The 26,968-nt window shown below is 47.1% G+C and overlaps 1 pseudogene; it reads left to right on the top strand.

Annotated features, from left to right (window-relative positions):
• Nucleotides 1-13,792: 13,792 nt before the first annotated feature.
• Nucleotides 13,793-13,911, top strand: LOC143999209 (5S ribosomal RNA; annotated as a pseudogene).
• Nucleotides 13,912-26,968: the final 13,057 nt, after the last annotated feature.

Here is a 26,968-nt window from a genome sequence, read left to right as displayed (position 1 = left end):
CCTAAGCCAGTGAGTAATGAAAGGGGGGGAACATTTTTTCCAATAGAGAGGGATGCAGGATTTCGCAGCATTTATCACATGCCGTAAAATTTATTTTTTTGTACTTCTTAATGGGAATCTGTCAATGGTGCAAGAGAAAGAATGCAGCCTCTTCCGGGATGGAGAAGTCTGTGAATTTTTGTGTTATGCATCGGATCTCTGTCCAGAAGTCCACCAAGCTGGGGCAGGACCAAAAAATGTGGATCAACGTGCCCTCTTCTTCTCCACACCTCCAGCATATGTTCGAGGAAGAGGGGAATTATTTATGCAGCTTTGATGGTGTCAAATACCACCTGGTGAGAAGTTTAAAATTTGTCTCCTGTATCTTCGTGCACAGCGAGGTTTTGAGAGCCAAAGTGATAATGCGTTGTCTCTGTGCTGGGGAAAACGAGCAATTAAGGTCCTTTTCCCAGGTTGACAGGCAGGTGAAGTGTGGGTGATCTGTTTGAGAGAGAATGTGGACCAAAGGGCCTTTGCTCCTGCATAGAGCCTCAAACTCCGTCTGAGGGCGTGCGAAAGTTTGAGTATTGGGGATGGAATGGAAAAAATGATGTTGTTGCGCCGCTCTCCAAAAAGGCATTTGGAAAAGCCCTGTCGGATCTGTTAGGGTTGAGAAAGAAGGTCATTTTCCATCAATGACGAATTTAGACGCATGGTCTAGGTTGGAATTTCTAAGTGGGTCCCCGGTTCCAAGTTCGGATGGCCACGTATAGGGAATAGGGGGGAAGTCAAAGACGTGAGTGTGTTTTGGGTAGCGATCAGGTGACTGACTTTCAATGAAGCCCCTATAGTGGGATGTGACGTCAATTCTGTGGGTAAATCCTTATAGCACCACATGGTGCTTCTTAGCGGAATTTGGGAGTGAGATTGTCCTAGTAGCACCCAGAGCTTAGAAAGTTTGTTTCCATTCCAGTCCAATACACGCCCCAGATGGGAGGCCAGGTAGTAGCATCGCAAGTCAGGGAGAACCAACCCTCCCTGTTGTTTAGACAATGTCAGCTGTGACCACTTAAGTCTGGGATTTTTGTGGGCCCAGATAAATTGAGTGAGCAGGGATTGAGCTTGCTTAAAAAACGGGACTGGAATCTGGATCGGGAGAGCTTGGAAAAGATAGGTAAATTTAGGGAGTATGTTCATTTTAATGAGATTGCATCTCCTGAACCAGGAATGGAGGCCAGAATGCCACCTGTGAAGCAAACTGCGGATCTTAGTGACAAGGGGTGGGGGGAAGTTCAACATAAACGTACGCGCGTTGTCCTGTGGAATGTAAGTACCTAAGTACTTAAGGGCTGTATGGGTCCATTTAAATCGAAAATTGGACTACAAGTCTAGTAACGTTTGCGGGCGGACTTCGACCCCCATGGCCTCTGATTTCAAGAAGTATCCCGTATATCTGGAATTCCCGAAGGAGATTTGGCAAGGAAACTCTGGGATTCGTCAACGAGAACAGCATGTCATCTACGTAGGCAGATGTCAATAGTACCGATTTGGAGTCGCGTTATGTCTGAGTTTTGTCGAATTGTGGAGAGAAAGGGTTCCAATGACAGTGCGAATAACTGGGGCGACAGGGGGCAACCCTGTCTGGTCCCATTCCCGATGTCAAGGGGAGATGAGAGCACCCCATTCGCTTTGAGTTGAGCTGAAGGGCGTGAGTATATCTTACTTATCCATGCCAACATCCGTTCACTCAGACCTATATGGCGAAGGACCGAGAACATGAATGTCCATTTGACCCGATCAAAATCCTTCTCGGCATCAGTACTCACGAAAAGACAAGGGGTCCCAGATGACTTTGCTTTATGGACCAGGGTAAGCACCTTAATGGTGTTGTCCCTATCTTCCCTGGTGGGAATAAAACCTAACTGGTCAATATGTATAAGGGACTGCAAGTGCTGTGCCAATCACGTGGCAAGGATTTTAGAGAATCGTTTTAGGACCAAATTTAGGAGGGAAATTGGTCTGTAGCTCCCACAAAGGCCCGGGTCTTTGCCCTCCTTAGGTATCAACGAGATGTGGGCTCTAAGGGTATGCTCAGGAAAATCCCCATTCAAGCTCAGAGTATTCAATAAATTCACCAAGCGCGGGCCGAGAATAGGGAGGAAGGTCTTATAGTATTGTGCGGTATATCCGTCAGGGCCCGGAGCCTTACCCACCTTCGGAGGTCCCACGGCCATCTGGACTTCTTCCAGTGTGATCGGGTTGGTAGACCAGAACCGGTTACATATCTGTCTATATTGTCCTGTCCGGACCCTGAATCGGGCAGGTTGTAGAGATCAGAGTAGCATTTTTCAAAGACTTTGGCTATTTGGGTTGGGGTAGAGCCCCTCTGGCCATTCTCATCTATCAACTGTTGTATGTAAGAGGCAGATTTCAACTCCTTTACTGACCTGGCAAAGATTTTTCCGCATTTGTCCCCTGATTCCTACATCAGTTTACGACAAAACTGGAGTACTGCTTTCGCTTTATAATGGAGTAGGTCAGTAATCTGGGTACGGAGTGTCCCCAATTCAATCTCTAAGGTCCGTGAGGGGGCATGTTTATGTTTCGCTTCCACAGAGGCAAGTTCACAAAACAGATTAGCAATTTGTTCCTTCCGTGTTCGTTTGATGCGTGCCCCGTGCCTGATAAGTACCCTGCGGAGTACTGACTTGTGAGCCTCCCAAATTATCCCCGGGTCGCAGTCCTGCGTTTAGTTTTCTTGGAAATAAAGGTCCAATTCCCTGGTCACATCTGCTAAAACTTCCGGTATCTGGAGGAGGCTCTCATTAAGGTGCCAGAATAGAGTCCTAGGTGAGGGGTTCCTAGAGAGGGTGTAGGTAAGGGCTACAGGAGCGTGGTCAGACCAAGTAATATGGCCGATGGAGGAAGAGCTCACCAAGTGCAGTTGGTCATGTGGAATCAAGAAGAAGTCTATCCTCAAGTATGATTTGTGAGGGGAAGAGCAAAAAGAGTAGTCCCTTTCCCCGGAGTGTTGCAGACACCAGATATCAACTAATTGGTCATTCAGTAAGCACTTAGTAATCCGCTTTCTAGAGTAAATGAGGAGCGAGGAGCAAGAGGCAGAAGTGTCAACCGATGGCGAAAGGGGACATTAAAGTCCCCACCTAATATCAACTGGCCCTCCCGAAAGTCACATCATCTGTGCAGGGTAGTTCTGAGGAATGTGTCTTGGTGATCATTGGGAGCGTACACAGTGGCAAATGTAAAAAGGAGCTCTCCAATGTGGCCCCTAAGAAAAAGATATCGGCCCCCAGGGTCCACCAGAGAATCCTGGAGAACCGAGGGGAGCCTGCTAGAGATCAGAATGGAGATTCCCTTGGTCTTAGAGGAGGGGTTAGTAGAGTGGTAGACCTTAGCGAAGGATCTTGACTGTAGAAAGGGGAGGCTAGTATTTTTAAAATGTGTTTCTTGTATAAAGGCCACATCAGTACAGGAAGTCTTCAGTTCTCACAGGAGGATCCACCGTTTTTCAGAGGAGTTCAGTCCCTTAACGTTTAGAGAGGTGACCTTGACTGAGTCTGCCATCGCTCCTCGGGGAGGGGAAAAGTCCGAGAAAAGCAAAGAAAGTTGAACCAAGGTAGGTATTGGGTAGGTAATGGATGGCGGGAACTAAGGGGGAAAAAGGAAGGGCAAATGGAAGGAAAGGTAAGGGGAAAAAGAGGCCGGGCACCTCAACCCCAGGGGGAGAGGGAAATTAAGGGTTGTCCGCACTCAACAGTACAGGAATTGTATACTAAAACAGCACAATTATGCTATAGCGTTTACCAGATGTACACTGGGTTTAAAGCGCCGTCCTACTTGGGTTGGTGGGTAGACAGGTCGGAGAGGGAGCCCCCGGATCCCAGTCCCCCCAGTCCCGGCAGTGGTAAATGGCACGTCTGATACCGGTATGCAAATAAAAGACAATCAGTAACATCATAGAACCAAAAAACAATAGTATAATTAAAACAGAGGTAGAGCATAGAACTGTCAGCACTGAGGGGTCTCCTCAGCTCGCCCTAAATGTAGGCATGCACGAGGGAGCCCGTCACAACAGAAAAGGCATCACAGAATGGGATCCACCACCCCCCGTCCCATACCCCAAAAGTACATGCAGCCCCCGAACAAATGTATTTCTCTCTTTGGCAGATTGTCCTCCCCTTACCCCCTCTCCCCCATCCACGCCCCAGGGGAAAAGGGGGAGGGAAGGGGGGAAAAGAGGGGGGTAAGGGGGGAAAGGGGGAGTGAAATGGGGGAGGGAAGGGGGGAGGGAAGGGAAGGGGGTAAGGGAGGGAAGGGGGGAGGGAAGGAGGGGCAGCAAAGGAGAGGGGACAAACATGCGGAAAGGTCAAGTCCTTTAGCGTGCTCACACCAGCAACCACCCGGACCCCATAAGTTTCAACTCCTCCCCTCCATGGTCACCACATGAAGATGAAAGAGGAGCAGCCCTGGTCGGTGCATGGAGAATCCGGCAGGCAAGGGGCTGGGGCCACCATCCCTCCATCCAACGGGAGACTTCACCCGAGCAGCAGTTCTGGTGCCCGCCAATTAGTGTCTCTCCTGCATCACCATCGGGGGCTGTGTAGAGCATCCAGAGGGAGGCTGGGACCGCCAAAACAGTAAGGGGTAAATCCTCCACGGGGGTCCAGAGTCAAACTGGAGGGAAGCAGTGTCTCGCACCAATAGGCTCAATAAGTAAGTCATCCAGGGTGTCCCCGAAAGCTGCAGAAGGCAATGTCGGCAAAGAGTAGGTGGGGGCCAGAGGGGGGGACGAGGGGCGCAACCAGGGAGAGGGGACACATATGCGGGAATGTCAAGCCCTTCCAGTACAGCGCACTAGGTATCACTCAGACCCCCCAAAGTGCAACTCCCCCCTCTAAGGTCAAGACTCCAGAAGGGAAGATGAGCCGCCCTGGTCTGTACATGAAAGAACCTGCTGCCAAGGGGTTGGGGCCATCATCCCTTCCTCCAATGGGAGATGCCACCTGTCAAGTGGTGCCGCTCCGACAATGTTGTCGGGGTATATGTGGAGCATCCAGGGGGAGGCAGGGACCACCCAAACAGTGAGGGGTAACGCCTCCAATGGGGACCGGTGTCAGACAGGAGGATAGCGGTGTCTTGTACAAGTTGGTTAATTAGACAAGTCATCCAGTGTGTTCCTGTGAGCAGCGGAAGGAAAGGTCGGTAAGGATTATGAATGGGTGGGGGCCAGGGAGTGCATAAAACTGCCACCAGATGACCGGGGCAGAGAGGGCAAGGGGATGAAAGTCAGATCTGGTAGGTGGGGGGGGGGGGGGGGTGAGGAGTCTCACTCATATTACTCACGTTGGCCATCCCTTGAAGCTGAGCTCTCTGCATACCCAGGATGTTCTTCTGTATAATCTAGCCTATCTGTATACATTAGCCTGTCTTTTGTACACATTAGCCTCTCTGTATCAACTAGCCGGTCTTCTGTATACACTAGTCCGTCCCTAGCTTGTCTTTTATACACATAGTCTCTCGGTATACCCCGCCTTTCTGTATACATCTTTATACCCTAGCCTCTATGTATAATCTTGCCTCTCATTATACCCCAGCCTGTATTCTGTTTACCCAATTTTGTCTTTTATATAAACTAGCCTGTCTACTGTATAACTTAGCTTCTCATTATACCCCGGCCTCACTGTCAGCTTGTCTCTGTACACTAGCCTCTCTGTTTTCCCTAGTCTCTCTGTTTAAAATAGCCTCTCTGTATACACTAGTCTGTCCGTATACTTTAGCAAGTCTGCACACACTAGCCTCTTTGTGTAAAACAGCCTCTCCCTCTGTATAACCTCTCCTCCATCTCTGCATATCCAGTACGTTCTTCTGTATAATCTAGCCTGTCTTTTGTACACATTAGCCTCTCTGTATAAACTAGCTGGTCTTCTGTATACACTATTCCGTCTGTATACACTAGCAAGTCTGTGTAACCCGGTCTCTCTCTCCCTAGAAAACACCAACCCTGGCCCTGACAGAGGAGGAGGGTTTAATAGTCCCTCAGACTCCTCCCACAAATACGGGCTGGCCTGCGGCCAGCCTTCCCACTTGTAATCGGAGTCTTCAAGTGGGAAATGCGATATTACTTAACCACTTCCCACCCGGCCAATGCACATATACGGCCGGGTGGGAGCCGTCTACTTCTGATAGGACGTTCAGGAATGTCAATCAGGGCTCTGTGATTGGCCCTCCTGATCACATGACGGCCGTGTCCAATCACGGCCGTCATGTGATGTAAACAAACAGCCGGTTGCTAGGCAATCGGCTCCTCCTCTCCTCACACAGAAGTCATCGCTGAGGAGAGGAGAGTAGATTGCTGCAGCCGGCTGATGATCAGTGAGTATGAGCTGTTTTTTACAGCTTTTTACTCACTGATCTTCAGTCTAGTGTAAACACACAACACACCACACAGTGTAAATACAGTCCCCACATATGTCCCCATAACACACATATCCCCAAAACATACATGTCCCCAAAAAATAAAAACACATGTCCCTAATAATAAAAACATGTCCCCCACATATGTCCCACTAAAATCACTTGTCCCAATGATTATGTGCACACATATGTACGTGATCACCTGCACACATATGTACATGATCATTTGCGTACATATGTCCGTGATCACACAAACCAATTATTATACACTTAACGGATTTTTTTTTACCAAAAACATGTAGCAGAATACATTTTGGCTTAAATTTATGACAAAATTTGATTTTATTGGATTTTTTTTAAAATAGAAAAAAGAAAATATTGTTTTTTTTCCAAATTTCCGCTTTTTTGCGCTTATATCGCAAAAAATAAAAAACGGAGTCGTGAATAAATACCACCAAAATAAATCTCTATTTGTGCGAACAAAATGAAAAAAATGTCATTTGGGTACAGTGTAGCATGACCGCGCAATTGTCACTGAAAGCGCTAGAGCGATGAAAGCTGAAAATTGGGCTGGGAAGGAAGGGGGCGAAAGTGCCCTGTATTGTAGTGGTTAAGAACCAAGGCCTGAGGTGTGCCATGGCCTGGATGGTCAGTATGCTTGAAAAGAGGGCAAAAAGACACAAGTATAGGTGGAAAAGGAAAGGTAAAGATCCCATCCATAAAATGACATATGCCCAAACGCCAACTGTAAGTTACCGCTGTGAGAGTAGAACCCACCGACTCTTGACCTGAAGATGAGAAGGAACCCCTTAAGAGCCTGCAAGCTACGCAAACCCAAATGAATGTCCCGTGAAGGATAGGATGAGCCTGATGCCCAAGGTAACCCAGACATGAGAATGAACTTCTTGTGAATGAGAGGATACGTGGGGAAAAGGGAGCAAGGGCTGACCCGAAGAACCCTACAAGAAGATGGCTGAGCAGACTGAAAAAACCCAACACAAGACTGCCTGGGGTATACAGTGAGGCTATTATAATTGGAATGAGGCTGGGGTAATAAGATTGGCTTGGGTATACGGCGAGGTAGACCCTAGAAAAGAAACAGAAATCAGAAAAGTCAAACAAGGTAATACAGATAGGCTAATGTTATTCCCCTGAGCCTGGTGTATACAGAAGAATGGCTAGTGTATACAGAGAGGCTAGTGTGTACAGATGACAAGCTATTGTTTACAGATAGGCTTGTGTATACAGAAGAGAGTCTGGGGAATTCAGTGAGGCTAGTGTATGCAGAGAGGCTGGGACACCGAGACTATTGTAAAAAGAAGGCAGGCTAGTGTATATAGGTTACGGGCACGTGTATACAGAAGACAGAGAGGCTAGTCTATATAGAGGGACTGGTGTACACATAAAGATTACTGTATACAGAAAGGCTAGCGTGTACAGAAGACATGATTTTATTTTTTGCTAATGCAACTACATCTAAATCATGTAAAGAGTTACAGTGCTTTTTTCATATTTGGTGCTGTTAAAAGGTCAGTAGTGTGTTGTCAGTGGTGATATCAATGTGACAGTTAATGTAGAGAACTACATATATAAAAAATAGAGCAAAAGAGTGCTAAGTTTATTTTGTTAAGTCATTGACTGATAGACGTTAAGTAATTGGCCGTTATTGGTTTGGCAGTACATGGTTTATTTTGATGTAAGATAGTTTTATTCTCTACCTATAGCCGAGTTTTAGACGACTTTATTATTAGCATTAGTCGCATTAATCATATTTATTATGCAGAGTGTAAGTATTGTAGTGAGACGATATTGCTTTTGAAATATTTGTATTATTATACATAGCATTGTTAGTAGACCAATAGGACAATTTACATGGCTTAATATTGCAGAGCGTAATTTAACAGGAAAGAAATCCAAAGCGTTAGTTGCAGTAGCTTCATAAAACTGAGAAATCGTTGCATTACTCTAAATGTAAAAGTTGTTCCGGTAGCACTGAGAAGACTGATATTAGATGAGTGATCTACCCATTCCGTTTACTATTGCAGAGAGATACCGGTTAAATGTTAATATCTTAATATTTATTGCTGCGTGTAAGGTAGAAATAAGATGGTTTTGTGTGAGTTGGTTTACCAGGATATAGAGATCGTAATCTGGTTATTCTAATAATAAATATAGCAAAATAACACAGATTAATATTCAGACAGTATATACAAGTCGAGTTTAAGTGGAAATACAGGAAATGACAGCAACGACGTGTGTAGGTTTTTATCAATCGGGTTCATTACGTGTCTTTAATAATGTAGTAAATATACCCCAAATATAGCATAAGGATAAGAAAGGAAAATAACTGGCAGAGGATGACATGGCAAAAAGACAAACTGCATTAGAAATGTGAATGTGAATTAGAGATGAAATGTCAATCCCCATTGGTAACCATTAATAAAGTTAACACGGCTACGTACAGCAAAGTTTGAGCTAAGCAGCTAAATATTCCTTTATATTGCAGAGCTTAAGTATTGCAGTTGAAAAGAGATCGGAAGCGTTTTTTGCAGTAGCTTCAAAATGACTGAGAAATCATTTCATTACTCTAAATGAAAAAGTTATCCCGGTAGCACTGAGTGGACTGATATTAGATGAGTTATCGTTGTAATACAAATTCAGTTTCCTATAGCAGAGAGATACCAGCTAAATGTAAGAAGAGCAATTGAACTGTTCACATCGGTAGCATTGCATTACTCTTAATATGTGAAGCGTGTAAAGAAGCAAAAGATGGTTTTGTATTATCCTAAAAGTAGCAGTATACGTAATAAAGGTGGATTTAGACATAGCAAACCCTATAATCTAATTTAGCAAAATTAGAAAGGATAATATTGAGACAGTATAAACAGGTCGAGTTTAAGTGGAAATACACAAAATATCTAGCTTACCTTTACATTGTTCAATAGAGCCTTGCAAAGTAATACCAAGTTAGAATATCGGACTAGCAATTAGATGAGATGATTGCTGTAATCATAAAATATCAGCAACTTGTCTTTAAGGATGAGAAAGTATAATAACCGGAAAAGTATGAAATTTTAAAGAGACAAATTGCATTAGAGATGTGAGATAGACATGAAATGTCAATCCCCATTGGTTACTTACATGAAACCATTAATACAGTTAACGCGGCTACATACAGCAAAATGTGAGCTAAGCAGCTAAAGGGTATACATTATTTAAGAGTAAATTAACGTAGCTTGTAAATTCCAACGTGTAAATCGTTCCATTAATTTTGTTACGCACGAAGACGGCTTACACTGACTTTTCTCCGTTTCCACTGGTTATCCGCATAATGTATCAGTAACCCTGAAAATTAATAGTGATAGACAGTTTACAATAGGATGTATGCTTGATGTGAATGTAAAATAGTTGCATTATGTGTTATTAATGTAATCAAACTTTATTGCTATCCTTTGCTACTGCAACCACTTTCTCGCATTTTGCTGCTTTTAAAAAATGTGTTGCCAGTGTTATGTGTTACAAATGGTTATCAGTGTGACAGTTGAAGTAATATACTAAATAGAGTCAGAAAGAGAATCCTATTCCATAGGGGTAGAGAGATGGTTGCATTATTCTTAATGTGCCGGCTTTAAAAGGTTTTAAAAAGATGGTTTTGTGTGAATTTTGCTTTAACGTAAAATTAGCTGTAGACATTATATCTATGGTTACGTTTACAATGATTTAGAGATAGTAATCTCTATAATATAATAATAATAAGTATATTGAGGCAGTAAATATAAATACAGATAAAGTGAATACACAAAAGGGATCAAGAGATTGTTGCAAAGTAATATCCTCATTAAGGCCGATTGTCGGAATAGCAACATAACACGAAATATGAGCACGGCTAAAATACAGAAAAACAGTACATTATTTAGGAGTACAGTAGAATATAGTATAAATTATTTAAGATTAAATTGACTTAGCCTGAAACAATCTAAGTTTAAATCGTTGAGTAAATCGTAAATTTATCAGCTAAGTTAACTCTGAGATTATGATTAATTTGACAATTCCATTACGCGGTCCATTTCCACTGGTATAATCATAATGTAATATCAGTAATTGCTATCAGTAAATGTTAAAATTTTAGACAGTTTACATTAGAATGTGGAATTGATATGGATTTAAAAGCGGTACATTAATTTTCTGAAGCATATGGCAGAAAGACGGCTTACACTGCTTTTCTCACATTTTGCTGCGGTAAAAAGAAATGTTTTGTCACTGTGTTTTAACTGTGCAATGATCCTAGTGCAGAGAGATACTCAGTTAATGTCAGAGATACTCGGTTAATGTCAGAAAAGCAATAAAACTTTTTACATCGTTAGCGAGCGATAGTTACATTACTCATAATATGTGCAGCATGTCTGGTAGCAAATGGATGGTTTTGTGAACATTTTGCATTACCGTACAATTAGCGGTAGACCTCATCGAAGTGAATAGATTTAACTGGTTTTGAGATAGTACTCCCTATTTCTAAGTTATTGGCCGTTATTGTTTTGGCAGTACATGGTTTATTTTGATGTATGATAGTTTTATTGCATGCTTGATGTGGGTGATTAAAATCGTGTAGTCTATATTTAGCATAAGAATGAAAAGGCATAACATGGCAATGAGACAAACTCCATTAGAGATGCGAACTAGATGAAATGATGAAATGTGTCTGTATATCCAAGATTTTCTATTGTTATCACTTAGCCTACCCTCTAAATTCACTAGCCTCTCTATATACACGAGCATGTTTTCTGTTTCTGTATACATTACTCTGTCTTCTTTACACCCTGGCCTGTCTTCTATATACACTCTGTTATACACTAGTTTCTCTGTATACACTAGCCGGTCTTCTGCATACAAAAGCCTGTCTTCGGTATACACTAGCCTATTTTCTGAATACACTAGCCCGTCTTCTGTATACCCTAGCCTGTCTTCTGTATACATTAGTCTCTCTGTATAAACTAGCATCTCTCTATAGCCTGTCTAGCCTTTCATCTGTACACACTAGCTTCTCTGCATACACTAAACAGGCTTCTATATAAAATAGCTTCACTGTATGCACTAGCCTCTCTGTATAATCTAGCCTTTATTCTGTATTCACTAGCCTTTCTTCTGTATGCTGTAGTCTTCTATATATACTAGCTTCTCTGTACACCCTTGCATCTCTATAAACACTGTGTAAACTAGCCAGTCTTATTTACACACTCGCCGACTGTATACACTAGACTCTCTGAATACCTAGCCTATGTTCTGAATACACTAGCCCGTCTTCTGTCTTCTGTATGCCCTCTCTGTGTAAACTAGCATCTCTCTATACCCCAAACTGTCCTCTGTAAACACTTGTCTCTCTTTATAGCCTTTCTAGCCTTTATTCTGTACACACTAGCTTCTCTGTATACACTAAACAGGCTTCTATATAAAATAGCTTCACTGTATGCACTAGCCTCTCTGTATAATCTAGCCTCTCTTTATACCCTAGACAGTGTTCTGCATACACTAGCCTCTCCGTAGAAGCCAGCCTTTATTCTGTATTCACTAGCCTTTCTTCTGTATGCTGTAGTCTTCTATATATACTAGCTTCTCTGTACACCCTTGCATCTCTATACACCAGACTCTCTGAATACACTAAACCCTCTGTATACCACAGCCTGTCTTCTGTTTACACTAGACTTTAAAAACTAGCTAGAATACACCAGCCTGTCTTCTGTATCCACTAGATTCTCTGTATACACTACCCAGGCTTCTGTATACACTGTCAGCTTGGATGTATACCCAAGCCTGTCTTCTGTATACACTAGTCTCTCTATATGCACTGTCCTATCTGTATACACTCGACTCTCTCTATACACCAACATCTTTGTATATACTAGCCTCTCTTTAAACTAGCCTCTCTGTGTACCCCAGCCTCACTGTTTACTCTAGCATCTCTGTATACTCAAGCCTATCTGCACACACGAGTCTGTATTCTGTATACACTAGCCTCTCTTTAAACTAGCCTCTCTGTATACCCCAGAATAACTGTATACTATAGCCTCTCTGTCTACACTAGCATTTCTGTACACATCACCCTATCTGTATTCACTAGCCTCTCTGTATACCCCAGCCTGCCTCTCTCTATACACTAGCTTTTCTTCTGAATATAATAGTCTCAGTCTCTCTCTATAACCAAGCCTGTTTTCTCTATACATTAGCATGTGTCCTGTATACACTAGCCTGTCTTCTTTATTCTCTAGCCTACCTTCTGTATACCTTAGCCTCTCTGTATAAACTAGCCTTCCTTCTATATACACTGCCATTTATGAGGTAAACAAAGAGTCTAGTGTACATAAACGACAGGCTAGAGTATAAAGAGAGGATAGGGTATACAGAAGAAAGCCTAGTGTATACAGAACACAGGCTAGTACCCTGAGCCTGGGTGAGAGAGGATGAGGAGCATTAGGAGGGCTTGGTCTTTCACATCCGACCAAGCCATGATGTGGCTCAACACGTCCAGCTGCCGAAAATAAGGACAAGCGTGGGAGGCACACAACACCCACTGTAACAGTGCTAGGTTCCTGCATTACAGAAACAGAACACCAGCAATAAGGGGTATCTTCAGGTGTATACTGTGCAGGAGGCACACAACACCCACTCTAACTTCTGCACTGCAGATGCCTGTATTGCAAAAATTGAACACCAGTAATAAAGGGTAGCTTCAGGTGTGTACTGTGCAGGAGGCACATAACACCCACTGTAACAGTGCTAGGTTCCCAAGCAGTAAAGACACTGTCCCTGCCTATCGTCCTCTTTCCCTGACCGCCGCAACACACTATACAAGGCCGCCGCGCTGGCTGCCTTATATAGTGTGGGGTGTGTACTAAACCCCCTTGAGCTATAATTGGCCACAGGAATACTGCCTTGTGGTCAATTGTGGCTCTCCTCTCAGAGGATGTCACATCTGTTCTTATTATATAGAACTTATTATGCTCCTCGTAAACTTTTTCAATTTGCCGAATGGCCGGACGCAAGTTGCCCCCGGTGCGGGAACATGGGGGGAGACATGATGCACATGTTTTGGAGATGCCCGAAGTTGATCTGCTACTGGACGGAGGTGACAGGAACCATTGATCGGGTGTTTGGAACCTCCACCAGGATGGAGGCGAAGTATTGTCTCCTGGGATTAGTTGAAGGAGTTGGAAACCCGGGAAGCAGCCAGATGGCAGTTCTGAGATGCCTATTTCAGGCAAGTAAACTGATTGCCCAACCCTGCTTAGCCTCCAATGTTGGCATTGACTTGGTTTTTTTAGCTTGTTTCCCAAGATCACCATGTTGGCGTTTGTCAAGATGGTTGAGAGTGCCCAAAGAGATCGCCTATGGCCCCATCCCCTTGAAAGTGCCCGATCTTGTCTGATCTCGGAGGTTAAGCATTGTCGGGCCTGATTAGTAACTGGATGGAAGACCGACTGGGAATACCAGGTGCCGTATGCTTATTTCTTGATCATACATCACGGGACACAGGATCATTACATAATGAGTTATATAGGCACCTCTGGTGATGGGACACTGGTTAATCCCCAATTAAGGAGAATTCCTTCCCTATATAACCCCTCCCATATGGGAGGCACCTAATTTTTCCCTTTGCCAGTGGTGGTTTGTCACATAAAACATGTGCTATGAAGAAAGTTCTGTGCAGGTCCCTGCGGGGGCCTAAGGGCTACAACAAACCGGATCCATATCTCGGGCCGATATTTTGACTCCCAAGATGATATGGTACCCGGGCCTCATCATCTGAAGAAACGAGGTTTTGCCTGTAAGTCCTCTCCTATTGGAAGACTGGGCTCTGGGAAAACCAGACTTACTGTACTATTTACATAGTGGCACGAAAGTTTCTGGCAGAGTCTTTTACAAGGTCCAGGTAGGAGGTTCTTCTGAGAAGGAACCCCAAAAAAAACCTGAAGGTTGGCACAACTCTGCCCGTCGTGATGGGTGAAGGCTGGAATCTGTCTGTTTTCAGCAATTCCTGCGGCGAGGACAGGTAAGGGAAGTTAATCCTGTATAAATTATATTATGGATTTCTTCATTGAGTAGTTGTATGTCTTACTTGGTTTCCACCACTAGGGGGAGTAAGAGCAGCCTGATGCATACTTACATGCCTTTCAGATACACACGCTCAGTGAAGCCTGGTTCTCCCAGATGACTCATGTCTCCACTGCAATCTCAGCCACAATGAAGGTAATACGTAGTCTGGGGGTCCCAGACAGCTCCGATGGCAATTCCCTTCCCCCCTGGATACCGGCAGTCCTCGTGCACGCACACCAAGCACGCTTCCGTGCTAATGGAGGAGGCGGGAGTGTGTTTGCGAGCCGCGTCGTTCGGTGTGCACGGCGCTGTACTGCGCAGTTTTACAGCCCAGAGCGCCAGGGGGCTGTAAGTGGAGACACAGGAGCTGTGGGCAGTAAGCATCCCAAGGAATTGGATCCAGGCAAACCTAAGACAAACCTACTCAGCATCAGGTTGTGCAGTTTAAGCATATGTATTTATTGTGAGACTTTAAGCACAACAGTGATTGCACTTTGTACTAGTACCTCTGCTTTGTAGCTTAGGACTATGTCTCCTTGTAAGAGGGTCTCAGGGGGAGATAACAAGGACACTGGTAAGTCACCGCCTAGGTCTAGGGGTTCTAAAAATGCCTGTAGGTTACCATCCCCCCCCTGCAAGACTGGAGTCAGCCTCACAGGATGAGTCAGTGCCCCTGTCAGGATTTGCAGCCTCTCCTGATATTTCAGCCCCGGTATACATCACTGAGGACTCCCTTAGGGCTACATTGGAAGGTTTTGAAGGGAGAATCATGAATTTTAGTTCAGCTTCCCTGAAAGAAAGCAGGAAAAGGGGTAGATCCCCTCCCTCTGCTGAGATTCCTCTTTCAGATGACACTTCTGACAATGAGGAGAGATCCCTATCTTGGGACAGGTATCTTGAGCAGTCGGATGAATCAGAGGAAGAGGAGAGAGTCCCCTCCTCCCAGGCGCTCAGAAAACAGGTGCAGTATTATACTGAATTGGTGCGTACCACATTCAGAATGCCTGCTGCTGAGATCGCTACGTCCTCTGTTTCTTCCCTGGGAGTCAGGAAAATCCCACAACCTGCCTTTTCCTTTCCAATTAATCCCTTAATGGATAAATTGTTGTATGAGGATTGGGGACATCCCGATAAACTGTTTGCTCCTCCTAAAAGGTTTTCTATGCTTTATCCTCTGGAGGAAAGTTTCACCAAGAAATGGGGGGTCCCATCTGTCGATGCGGCTGTTTCTTGCGTGAATAGAAATCTGACCTGTCCTTTGGATAATGCTCAGGTATTTAAAGATCCAACTGATAAGAAGCTGGAAACATTATTAAAAGCCTCCTTTTGGGGGGGCGTGTCCTGACCATGGAGGAGTGAGGAAGTGCTTCACCTCAGCTCCGCTCCATCGCCGCACATATCAGCTGCCCTCAGCGGGGAAATCCGATCCACATCACCGGGCTCAATGTCCCAACGATCCCGGCAGTCTTCCCGACCGCCGCAGGGTAACAAGAAGCGGCAGGGAAAGCTGGATCAGTTCTTCCCGGGCCCCCACAGACAGGGCCGCGATGGACCCAATATCGACCGGGAAACTTCAGAAAGCTGGGAAATCCTCACAGCCTGCTACAGCGACGCCTTCCCAGTCGACCGGACCGTCTCCCCTGGCTTCTCCGGTGCCCTCCCCAGGATCGGTAAGCGATTCGGCCCCCCCTGCATCCCCCGGGTCCCTGGATGGCCGCTCAGAGGTCTCAGACCTCATGGGAGATGACACAATACGCCGCCATATTATGTCTCTCCCCACCAGAGAGGACCTAGAAAAGTTCACTAGCAGAGTGGAGAAGGCTTTCACCGCTGATATTGCCCAGCTTAAAGCTGATACTACACATCTGGGTCACAGAGTGGAGGCCCTGGAGGAAAAACTAGAGGAGACTCTCCCCGCTATTGCTCTGCTGCAATCTAGGTGCCAAACACAAGACCATCAGCTTGAGGTACTGCTGGGGCAATTGGATGATGTTGAAAACCGCAGCAGGAGGGCCAATATCAGGATCAGGGGGCTCCCGGAGGCTACTGGACCCAGGGATATTGTCCCCACTCTGACTGATATCTTTAGGGACATATTGGGACTCCCAGCCACTGCTCCTATTGAAATAGACCGAGCCCACAGAGCACTGCGCCCCCCGTCTCAAGACGCTGACAATCCCAGGGATATAATCTGTAAACTTCACAAATATACTATCAAGGACCGGATTATGAAAAAAGTGCGGGGTAAGCCCTTTTATGATTTTGATGGTGCTCGACTGACTTTCTATCAGGATCTCTCGCGGCGCACCCTCATGCGGCGGAGAGCCCTTCGCCCGCTCCTTTCTGTGCTCCAGGCTGCAGGACTGTCCTACCGCTGGGGCTTCCCCTTCTCTCTGCATGTGCTTAAGGATGGCAGGCAGGTGACCCTGTGTACAAAAGACGTTCTTCCACATTTTCTATCCTCTCTGGGGCTGAATCCCGTGGACTTTCTGGATTGGAGAGGACCCCCGAGCGACTTGCTTGTCTCCCCCCTTCCTCACAGATGGTCTACAGTCACACGCAAGCATCGACGGAGGGACAGACATAGTTCAACCCGCAACTCTTCAGTGGTTCCTTCTACCACCCGAGACTGATACCGAGCCTGGGCTGTGTGATAGACGGCTGATTGCGGACTTTTTCTACTATGATTGCTGGTGTCTGGGCCTCCCCCCACGGGAATTGTAAATGGGATGTTTTGACCCTGTACCCCCCCCCCCCGGGTGTTCCAGGGACCTGGATGTGCCCTATGTGGCCGAAGACTGTGGCTGCCGTGGCCGCAAGAATTTTTGGTGACTTCTCTCCAGCCCTTGTTACTGTTTGACTATCAGATTAGGCCTACAGGGCGGAGAATGTTTACATTCCCAATGTTGGAAGGTGGTCTGCCACGGCGCCCCCTTTTTCTTCCCTTTGCGGGGCACCAGGGGTGGGGGGAGGGGGGGTTTTTAATGTGTTTTGGTTTCTGTTTTTATTTCCCCCTTTTCTTTTGCCATCGTAGCTACCTCCGTGACCCCCCCCCTCCGCGGTCTGCAGTTTGCTGTGCGGCTACCGTGGCGGGGGGGGCCTCTGCCAGGGATCGGCCAGACTCCACATCCCCGAATGCAATCAGCCCACACTGGGCTTCACCCCTTTTTTCCTCCTCTTTTATTTTTTACTTTTGTTGCTTTTTTGGATCGGTTTTTCTCCCGAATTGAGGCTATTCTGCTCTCAGATGTGGTGGGCGGGGTGGGGACCTTCCTTTTCCCCCTTGTTTTGGTTTACGTTCCCCACATAGGCCATCCATCCATGGGTTTAGTTCCCTGTTGGGACTTTAGGAGGGGGCTAGGAGCCCCCCCGGATAGTGGGGTGGGTCCCATCTCCCCCCAAACTGCTGCATTGTCTAATTTTGATGTAGCTGCTTTGTTTTTATGTTGTTGGTATTTTTGTACTATTTTTTTGTGTTTTTTATCTCCCTATCTCTCCCCTTTTCTTCTCCCTCTTTTTTCACTCCCCCCTTTTCCTAGGAGCCTGCTGTTGCTGCGGTCCTTACACCAGGCGGGTTGGGACGCTTGCCCAGTCCTCCACCTTCCAACTCTCCCATGTCTACACTCCAGGTAATTTCCTACAATTTACGGGGTCTCTGCTCTCCGGGGAAGAGGAACAAATTGTGGTGGGAACTTAAAAAGTTGAAGGCCCAAGTGGTCTTCCTGCAGGAAACACATTTCACCAGCCATTCCCTACCCAGGTTGCCCACCCATATGTTTAATCAGTGGTTTCACAGTACATCTCCTAAGGCCAAGTCCAGAGGGACTGCCATAGCGTTCCATAAGACGTGCCCTTTTCAGCCAGTGGATAGCAAAATTGACCCTCAGGGCCGATTTGTTTTCCTAAAGGGCACCTTCCTGGACGCTACCCTTGACCTATTGACAGACTTTAAAGCCGGGTATTTAATTTTAGGCGGGGACTTTAATGTCTGCCCGGACCATCTGCTCGACACTTCGAGCACCCGACCCTCACACTCCCATGCCTTTTTCAAACACTTTCGCAAATCACTGCAGGCACACCTTTTACTTGATATCTGGAGGATTTTGCATCCCTTGGGACGAGACTTTAGCTATTACTCGTCCGTCCATGACGTATAACCATGCATAGACCATGTCTATGTTGACCGTCCCACGCTTGAGCTTCTGTAGACGGCATCCATTGGCAGCATCACCCTTTCGGACCATGCACCGGTTGGCGTGACCATTCAATTACCATCTGGTCCCCACAGGGCCTGGACGTGGAGACTGAACGAAAATCTCTTGGATGACTCTGCTGCGGTTGCCAAGGTGTCGGAGACCATCTCCCACTATTTTAGGGAAAACGCCTCGGATGAGATAAGTGCGGGTGTGCTTTGGGAGGGGCACAAAGCCGTGATTAGAGGGGAACTGATATCATTGGGTTCCCAAATCAAGAAAGCACGTCAAGAGGATTTCAACAGGGTTCTGGCCGCCTTACAGGCGGCAGAACTCTCCCATAAGCAGGGGGGGAGCCCAGAGGCTAAGCAGAAGCTTTTTGAATTGCGTGACCTGTTTTTACGTTTATTAGATCGCCACACGTGTAGGCAGGCCAGGCATCTTTCACACAGGTACTATGAACATGGAAACAAATGCGGCCGTATGCTGGCCAGGGCCCTTCGCAAGAAACATGCTCAAGCTTATGTACAGAAGCTCCATTCCCCCTCGGGTGCCGTTTGGGTCCAATCCAACAAGATTGCCTCGGGGTTCCAGGAATTTTACGCCCAACTTTATAACCTTTCCCCGGCCTCGCCCGCACACGCTCAGCCTCCCAAGTCTGCTGCCATTCAAGAATTTTTAGCGTCGGCGAGAGTCCCTACACTTACGGCGGAACAATGCGTCGACTTGGAGCGGCCGATTTCGCCGGAGGAAATTGCGCTAACGGTGAAATCCCTGCCCAAGGGCAAGAGCCCGGGATCGGATGGTTTTTCGGGTTCCTACTATAAGATCTTCCTGCCCCTCTTAACGCCACATATGTGCACCTACTTTAATTCCATCGCGGAGGGGAAGCCTATCCCAACCGAAGCACTGTTGGCACACATTACGGTGCTGCCAAAAGAGGGCAAAGATCCTACCGTCCCCCAGAGCTATCGACTGATTTCCCTTCTTAACGTCGATATTAAGATTCTAGCAAAAGTCCTGGCAAACAGACTTTGGAGTCTTATGCCCCAAATTATTCACCCAGACCAAGCAGGGTTTATTCGTGGCAGGGAGGCGAGAGATAACTCCATCAGGGCAATCCAACTCATTCATTGGGCACGTAACAGTCCTGATCCTAAACCTTGTATCGTCCTTTCGACGGACGCCGAAAAGGCGTTTGACCGCGTCGACTGGGGGTACTTATGGGTGGTACTGGAGGCTCAGGGGTTGGGGACGCATATGATGTCCTCGATTATGGCCTTGTACTCCACTCCGTGTGCACAGGTGAAGGTGAATGGGGTGCTTTCCTCCCGGTTCCCGATTCGAAACGGCACGAGACAGGGGTGTCCACTGTCTCCTCTCCTTTTTGCCTTGGTACTGGAACCACTGCTCTGCAGGGTGAGGGCGAACGCAGACATTAGAGGCCTGAAGGTTGGGATGACGGAGCACAAACTGTCGGCGTATGCGGACGATGTGCTCCTTTATCTCTCTGAACCCCTGATCTCGTTGCCGGTTCTGTTGAAGGAGCTGAGGACTTTTGGTGAGTTATCCAATTTCAAGATAAACCTTTCCAAATCGGAGATTTTGCCTATTCACCTCGCCCCGCCTCAAGCGGACCACCTGCAATTAGCATTCCCCTTTACCTGGGCCACGTCTTCTATTAAATACCTGGGCATCCAGTTGACCAACTGCTTTGATGCCTTATATGCCGCTAATTTCCCCCCCTTATTACATGCGATCAAGGCGGATTTGTTGCAGTGGACCAAAACCGCTTTTACGTGGTTCGGCCGCATTAATATTATTAAAATGAATATCCTGCCCCGAGTATTATTCTTTTTACAAATGATACCCATCTCCCTCCCTAAACAGTTTTTTACCCAATTGAATAGCATTCTGTCGACATTTGTGTGGAACACAAAGAAACCTAGAATAGCCATGGCCTTGCTAAAAAGCTCGAAGCTGATGGGGGGTCTGGGGGTTCCGGATATCCAGAGGTACCACAGGGCTATTGTTCTACAGAGGATACTTAATTGGAAATTTCATACTAAGTCAAAAGTGTGGGTCTCTCTGTAAAAATGGCTAGCTGGGAGAGATTTGGCTTATGCGCCCTGGTTGTCCCCGGAATATAGGGGGTTATCGGTGGATGTCTCCCCGCTCACTGTACAGTCTCTTTTGATTTGGGACAAACTGAACAAGACGCTGGGCCTATCCCCCCCTGTTTCTCCGCTTGCCCTGCTGGGAGGGTTCCTATGGTTCCCGCCAGGGGAGCGGAGGGCCTTTTTTGTCCCCTGGGCAGCTGACGGGAATGCCAGTTGTGGACAGTTTCTCAGCGGTGGCCAAATGGTCAGCTATGAATCCCTGCAGACCGGGCATGCGCAGACAGCTATGAATTTTTGGCGATACAGGCAAATGCACCACTTTTTTGAAGCCCATGGCCACTTAATCAGGGACGAAGCGTTCCTTACACCATTTGAGCGTTTTTTTGTAGCAGATGAACCCACTCCCCACCTGATCTCCGAATTATATCACTTGCTGGGCTGTGTTACCGAGGTCGCTAGACCGACATACATACGGGTCTGGGAGAGGGAGCTACAACTTGACTTTTCCGCGGCCCAACTGTCCCACCTCTACAAACTCACGTACGCTAGCTCCATGGAGTCCAAAACCCAAGAAACTAATTTTAAAGTACTGTCTCGCTGGTACAGAGTGCCGGCAGACTTAGCACGTATCTACCCTTCGGTATCGGACCGGTGCTGGAGGGAATGTGGCCAATTGGGCACCCTCCTTCATATTTGGTGGGATTGCCCACGAATCAAGCCATTCTGGGAGGACATCCGATCCCGCATAGAGGCAGTTTTGCATCTTGATGTGCCACTGTCTCCGGCCAACTATCTTTTGCACATTCCTCCGATCCCGATTGGTAGATACAAAAAAAGCCCTCTGCCGCATCTGTTGAACGCGGCCAGACGTCTTATACCGATTTACTGGAAACAAACTAGGACTCCCACAGTGGAGGACTGGGTCAAAAAAGTGAATGACATCAGAGAAGCGGAATATTGGGTGGCAACCTGTAGGGGTACACGGGCTAAGTGTGACAGCATATGGCAATCATGGACAGTCTACATGTCCGAAACTATATACGCTACCTCCAGTCTGGACTTGGCTCTACTGGAGCTAGCGGAACCCTCTTTGAGATCCCGCACACACAATGATGTTCCCACCTAGTGGCTGTTTTTCACCTTCTTGCCCCATGGACAGAGAGACGACTTTGCTGCTGAGACTCGCCTGGTGCTGGACCGCTGCACTTCGCAGGGATGTCAAGTAGGCTCCACCCTCCTCCCTTACCCTATCCCCCAATCCCCTCTCTACCCCTTCTTGTCTCTCTCTCACCCTTCCTACTGTTCTTTTTTACCTTCTTTCTCTGTATTCCACACTATAAGATGTTGCCTTTTATTGACCTACGTGGTATTGAGCTGTGGTGGTGCGTTAGGCTTCCTGTGGGCTGGCTGACGGGGGGAATCCCTCTGTCCGGAGGGGTCCATGCTGGGACGTCCCTCCTGGGCGGGGGGGTTGCTGTGGGCCTGTCCTACCCCCGGGGGACGCTCGGGAGAGGTTGCTGGAGGTGATTGTGCCCCCCTCTCCTGGGCGGCCCCTGGGGGTGGTCCCATGCCTCCCCGGCCTTTTGTATGACGGGAGGTGGGGGACTGGGCTCCGGCCCGTCCTCTCCTTTCCGCTCAGAGGCACCTTGGAGCGGGGCCCTAGCCCACGGAGGCCGGACTTGATGTGTATGAGCTAGAAGACACTCCAGACGTTCATCTCCACCCGTTTGCCTAATTCATGTGTCTGGTTTGAGCCGCCAACTCTTGGCCACTGGGTCAGTTTTTATGGGTGTCATTGTTTCCTACAGTTTATTTGTTCTTTGTTTGGTCCTGACACAGCTGTCTAATGTATACTCAAGTGTGTTTCAATGTCAAAATATCTCAAAATAAAGATTTTACAAAAAAAAAAAAGCCTCCTTTTCCATGACTGGCACTGTAGTGCAACTTATAGTCGCAGCTGTGGGGTTGTGTCAGTTCCTCAAGGAACAGGTTAAGCAGATGCTTGGCCTCCTTCCCAGTGAGGAAGTGGAGAATTATGCAGAAATACCTCAAATTCTGTGTTTCCTGATTGATGCGATTTCGGATTCTGTCCAACAAGCATCTCGTTTGTCTCTCCTGTTGGTACACATGCGAAGGGCCCTATGGCTAAATAATTGGGCAAGCTGAGCTATCATGCAAGAAGCATTTGATTGGGTTCCCGTTTAAAGGGGAACGTTTGTTTGTAGAAGAATTAGACAAATTCGTCCAAAAAATTTCAGGGGGTAAATCTACTCTCCTTCCAGTCAAAAGGAGCAAACGTCCATCATTTAGGCGTTCTCTCTCTCCCGGAGCATCAAGCTCTAAGCAGTGGTGACGGCCTTCTCAACCCCCCTCTACAGGAAAGGCTCAAGGCCGGGCCCAGGGGCAGAAGAAATCCTGAGGGCGAAAGCCTGCCAAGCAGAGCCCGAAAGCTTCCTTGTGAAGGAGCGCCCCCGCTCGGCCAAGTGGGGGGAAGGCTCTTGCAGTTTGCAGAAGCCTGGCGGGAAGAGATCCGGGATGAGTGGGTGGTCTCTTCGGTATCTCTGGGCTACAAGCTGGAGTTTCAGGAGATTCCACCTTCTCGCTTTCTAAGGTCAAGGATCCCCAGGGACCCAGTAAAGCAAAGACCGCTATTTCTGGCCTTAGATCACTTACTATCCCAGGGGGTGATAGTAGAAGTGGACCCAAAAGAACAGGGTTCAGGGTTTTACTCGAATCTCTTCACCGTTCCAAAGCCAAATGGAAGTGTCAGACCTATCCTGGATCTGAAGGATCTGAACCGGTTTTTACGCATCCGGTCCTTCTGAATACAGTCAATTCGCACTGTGGTCTCCTCCCTGCAAGGGGGAGAGTTTATGGCATCAATAGACATCAAGGATGCATATCTCCATGTGCCAATTTTTCCCGCACACCAAAAGAATCTAAGGTTTGCGGTAGAGCGGCGCCATTTTCAATTTGTGGCCTTGCCGTTCGGGCTAGCTACGGCCCCTCGAGTCTTCACAAAGATTCTGGACCCTTTCTTGGCAAACCTAAGAGCTCAGGGTATAGCCGTCATGGCTTATCTAGACGATTTGCTTCTCATAGAGAAAACAGTAGCGCTCCTGAACCACAGTGTTACCAGAACGCTAGAACAGCTGGAACGCCTAGGTTGGATTATAAACCTAGAAAAGTCGTCCCTACAGCCTGCTACCAGGTTGGAATACCTGGGTATGGTTATCGACACTGCTCAGGGCAAGGTGTTTCTACCAAGGCCAAAAGCCTTGGCCATTGGGGATCTGGTGCGTCTAATTCTGGGCAGAAGATCTTCCCCCATTCGGTTGTGCATGAGACTCTTTGGGAAAATGGTCGCCTCCTTCGAGGCCGTTCCATTCGCCCAGTTCCACTCAAGGCCTCTGCAAAGATTCATCCTTGCGGCTTGGAACAGGAAGCCCCAGTCCTTGGATCTTCCTATGCGTCTATCCCCAGGGACACGCAAGAGTCTCGTCTAACGAGTCTAAGAGTCTCGTTACAAACCGAGAATTTGCTGAAAGGCAAAACTTTTCTTCCTCTTCCATGGAAGATTATTATGACAAATGGCAGCCTGACAGGCTGGGGAGCAGTGTTGGAGGAGACGTGCTCGCAGTGGAAATGGTCTGCGATCGAGAAGCTATTGCCCATAAATGTCTTGGAGATCCGGGCAGTTTATATGGCTCTCATAAACTGGTCTTTCAGACCTGTTCGGGTTCAGTCCGACAATGCCACAGCAGTGGCCTATATCAATCACCAGGGCGGTACCAGAAGTCTGGTTGCGCAAAAAGAGGTGAATCGTATACTTGTCTGGGCAGAAAGGCATGTTCCATGCCTTTCTGCAGTCTTCATTCCAGGAGTGGAAAATTGGCAGACAGATTTTCTGCGCCGCCAGCAGTTGTGCCTAGGAGAATGGGCTCTGCACCCCGACGTGTTTTGGAACATATGTCGCAGGTGGGGTACTCCAGACGTAGATCTGTTTGCGTCCAGGTTCAACAGAAAACTGGACAAATTCGTGTCAAGGACAAGAGATACACTCGCTCAGGGGTCGGATGCTCTGACAGTTCCCTGGGATCAGTACAATTTGATTTATGCCTTCCCCCCGTGCCCGCTTCTGTCGCGGTTCCTGGGAAGAGTCTAGAGGGAAACAAAGTTGCTTCTTTTGGTAGCCCCGGCTTGGCCCAGGCGACCGTGGTACGCAGAGATCATGAAGTTGGCAGTAGGCAGGCCGTGGATCCTCCCTCTCCGGCCAGATCTGCTCTCACAGGGTCCAATTTACCATGCTGCTTTACACAGTCTGAATTTGACGGTTTGGCTGCTGAGACCCACATTCTGAGAGACCGTGGGCTTTCGGGGCCAGTCCTTTCTACTCTGGTCAATGCCAGAAAGCCGGCCTCCAGGCTTATTTACTACAAAATCTGGAGGGCATATGTTTCCTGTTGTGAACTCAGGGAATGTCATCCTAGAAAGTATGTCATTAGCAGGATCTTGGCCTTCCTCCAGTCAGGCCTAGAAATGAATTTGGCCATAAGCACTATCAAGGTGCATATTTCGGCCTTGTCAGTGTTTTTTCAGAAACCACTTGCATCACATTCCCTGGTGCGGGCTTTCATCCAGGGGGCTATGCGGATAAGGCCGCCAGTCAAACCTCCGGTATGCCCATGGGATCTGAATTTGGTTCTCTCAGCTTTGCAGGGGCAACCTTTTGAACCTTTGCATCAGGCTTCGTTAGTTCTTTTGACTAAAAAATTGTTTTTCTTGGTAGCCATATCCACGGCTAGAAGAGTGTCAGAACTAGCAGCTCTCTCCAGTAAAGAACCGTATCTAATTATTCATAAGGACCTGGTGGTAATGCGTCCCAACAGGTCCTTTCTGCCTAAGGTGGTTTCAGGATTCCATTTGAATCAAGATGTAAGCCTACCATCCTTTTTTCTGGACCCACAGTCTGCAGAAGAAGAATCTTTGCACACTTTGGATGTGGTAAGGGCAATCAGTATCTATCTTCAGGCAACTGCACAGATAAGGAAAACTGATTGCTTATTTATTTTGCCGGAAGGCCCTAGGAAGGGTCAGGTGGCATCAAAATCCACTCTCTCATGGTGGATTAGACAGATTATTTCTCAGGCCTATAGTGTTAAAGGGAAGATCCCTCCTTTTCAAGTGAAAGCGCACTCAACTAGGGCTGTAAGTGCTTCTTGGGCAGTGCATCACCAGGCCTCCCTGGCTCAGATCTGTAAGGCTGCAACTTGGTCATCAGTCCACATATTCACCAGATTCTATCAGGTGGATGTCAGAGGGCAAGAGGATATCACCTTTGGGCGCAGTGTACTGCAGGCTGCAGTTTAGGTCCTCCGGTCCTTGGCGGTCTATATATTATGATCTGTGTCTCCCTCCCCTCAATCTGAGCATTGCTTTGGGACATCCCACTATGTAATGAAGCTCCTGTGTCCCCTGATGTATGATCAAGAAAATAGGATTTTTATACACAGCTTACCTGTAAAATCCTTTTCTTGAGAGTACATCACGGGACACAGGGCTCCCACCCCTCTTGGGTTTTACGTGGTTTCCTATTGCTTTGCTACAAAACTGAGGTGCCTCCCATATGGGAGGGGTTATATAGGGGAGGAATTCTCCTTAATTGGGGGTTAACCAGTGTCCAATCACCAGAGGTGCCTATATAACCCACTATGTAATGAAGCTCCTGTGTCCCGTGATGTACTCTCAAGAAAAGGATTTTACAGGTAAGCTGTATATAAAAATTCTATTTTTTATGTTGTTGGCGTTGACCTGTTTTTTTTCACTTGTTTCCCAAGATGACCATCTTGGCGTTTGTCAAGAGGGCTGAGAGAGCCCGAAGAAATCTCCTACGGCCACATCACCCTGAAAGCGCCCGATCTCATCTGATCTCGGAGGCTAAGCAGGGTCCGGTCTGGATAGTACCTAATTACAGGTGCCGTAGGAATCTTTTTATATTGTTGGCTTTGACCTGTTTTTTTTCCGCTTGTTTCCCAAGGTGACCATTTTAGCATCTGTCAAGAGTTTTGAGTATGTCCCGAAGCGTTCGCCTAAGGCCACATCACCCTGAAAGCGCCCGATCTCAGAGGCTAAGCAGGGTCAGGGTCAGATGGG

The sequence above is a fragment of the Lithobates pipiens genome, unplaced genomic scaffold (assembly GCF_037356315.1).
Source record: "Lithobates pipiens isolate NorthernLeopardFrog02 unplaced genomic scaffold, aLitPip1_a1.2 Scaffold_19, whole genome shotgun sequence".
NCBI lineage: Eukaryota > Metazoa > Chordata > Amphibia > Anura > Ranidae > Lithobates > Lithobates pipiens.
The sequence above is the reverse complement of the archived record's forward strand: the minus strand, read 5'-3'. Positions and strand labels throughout refer to the sequence as shown.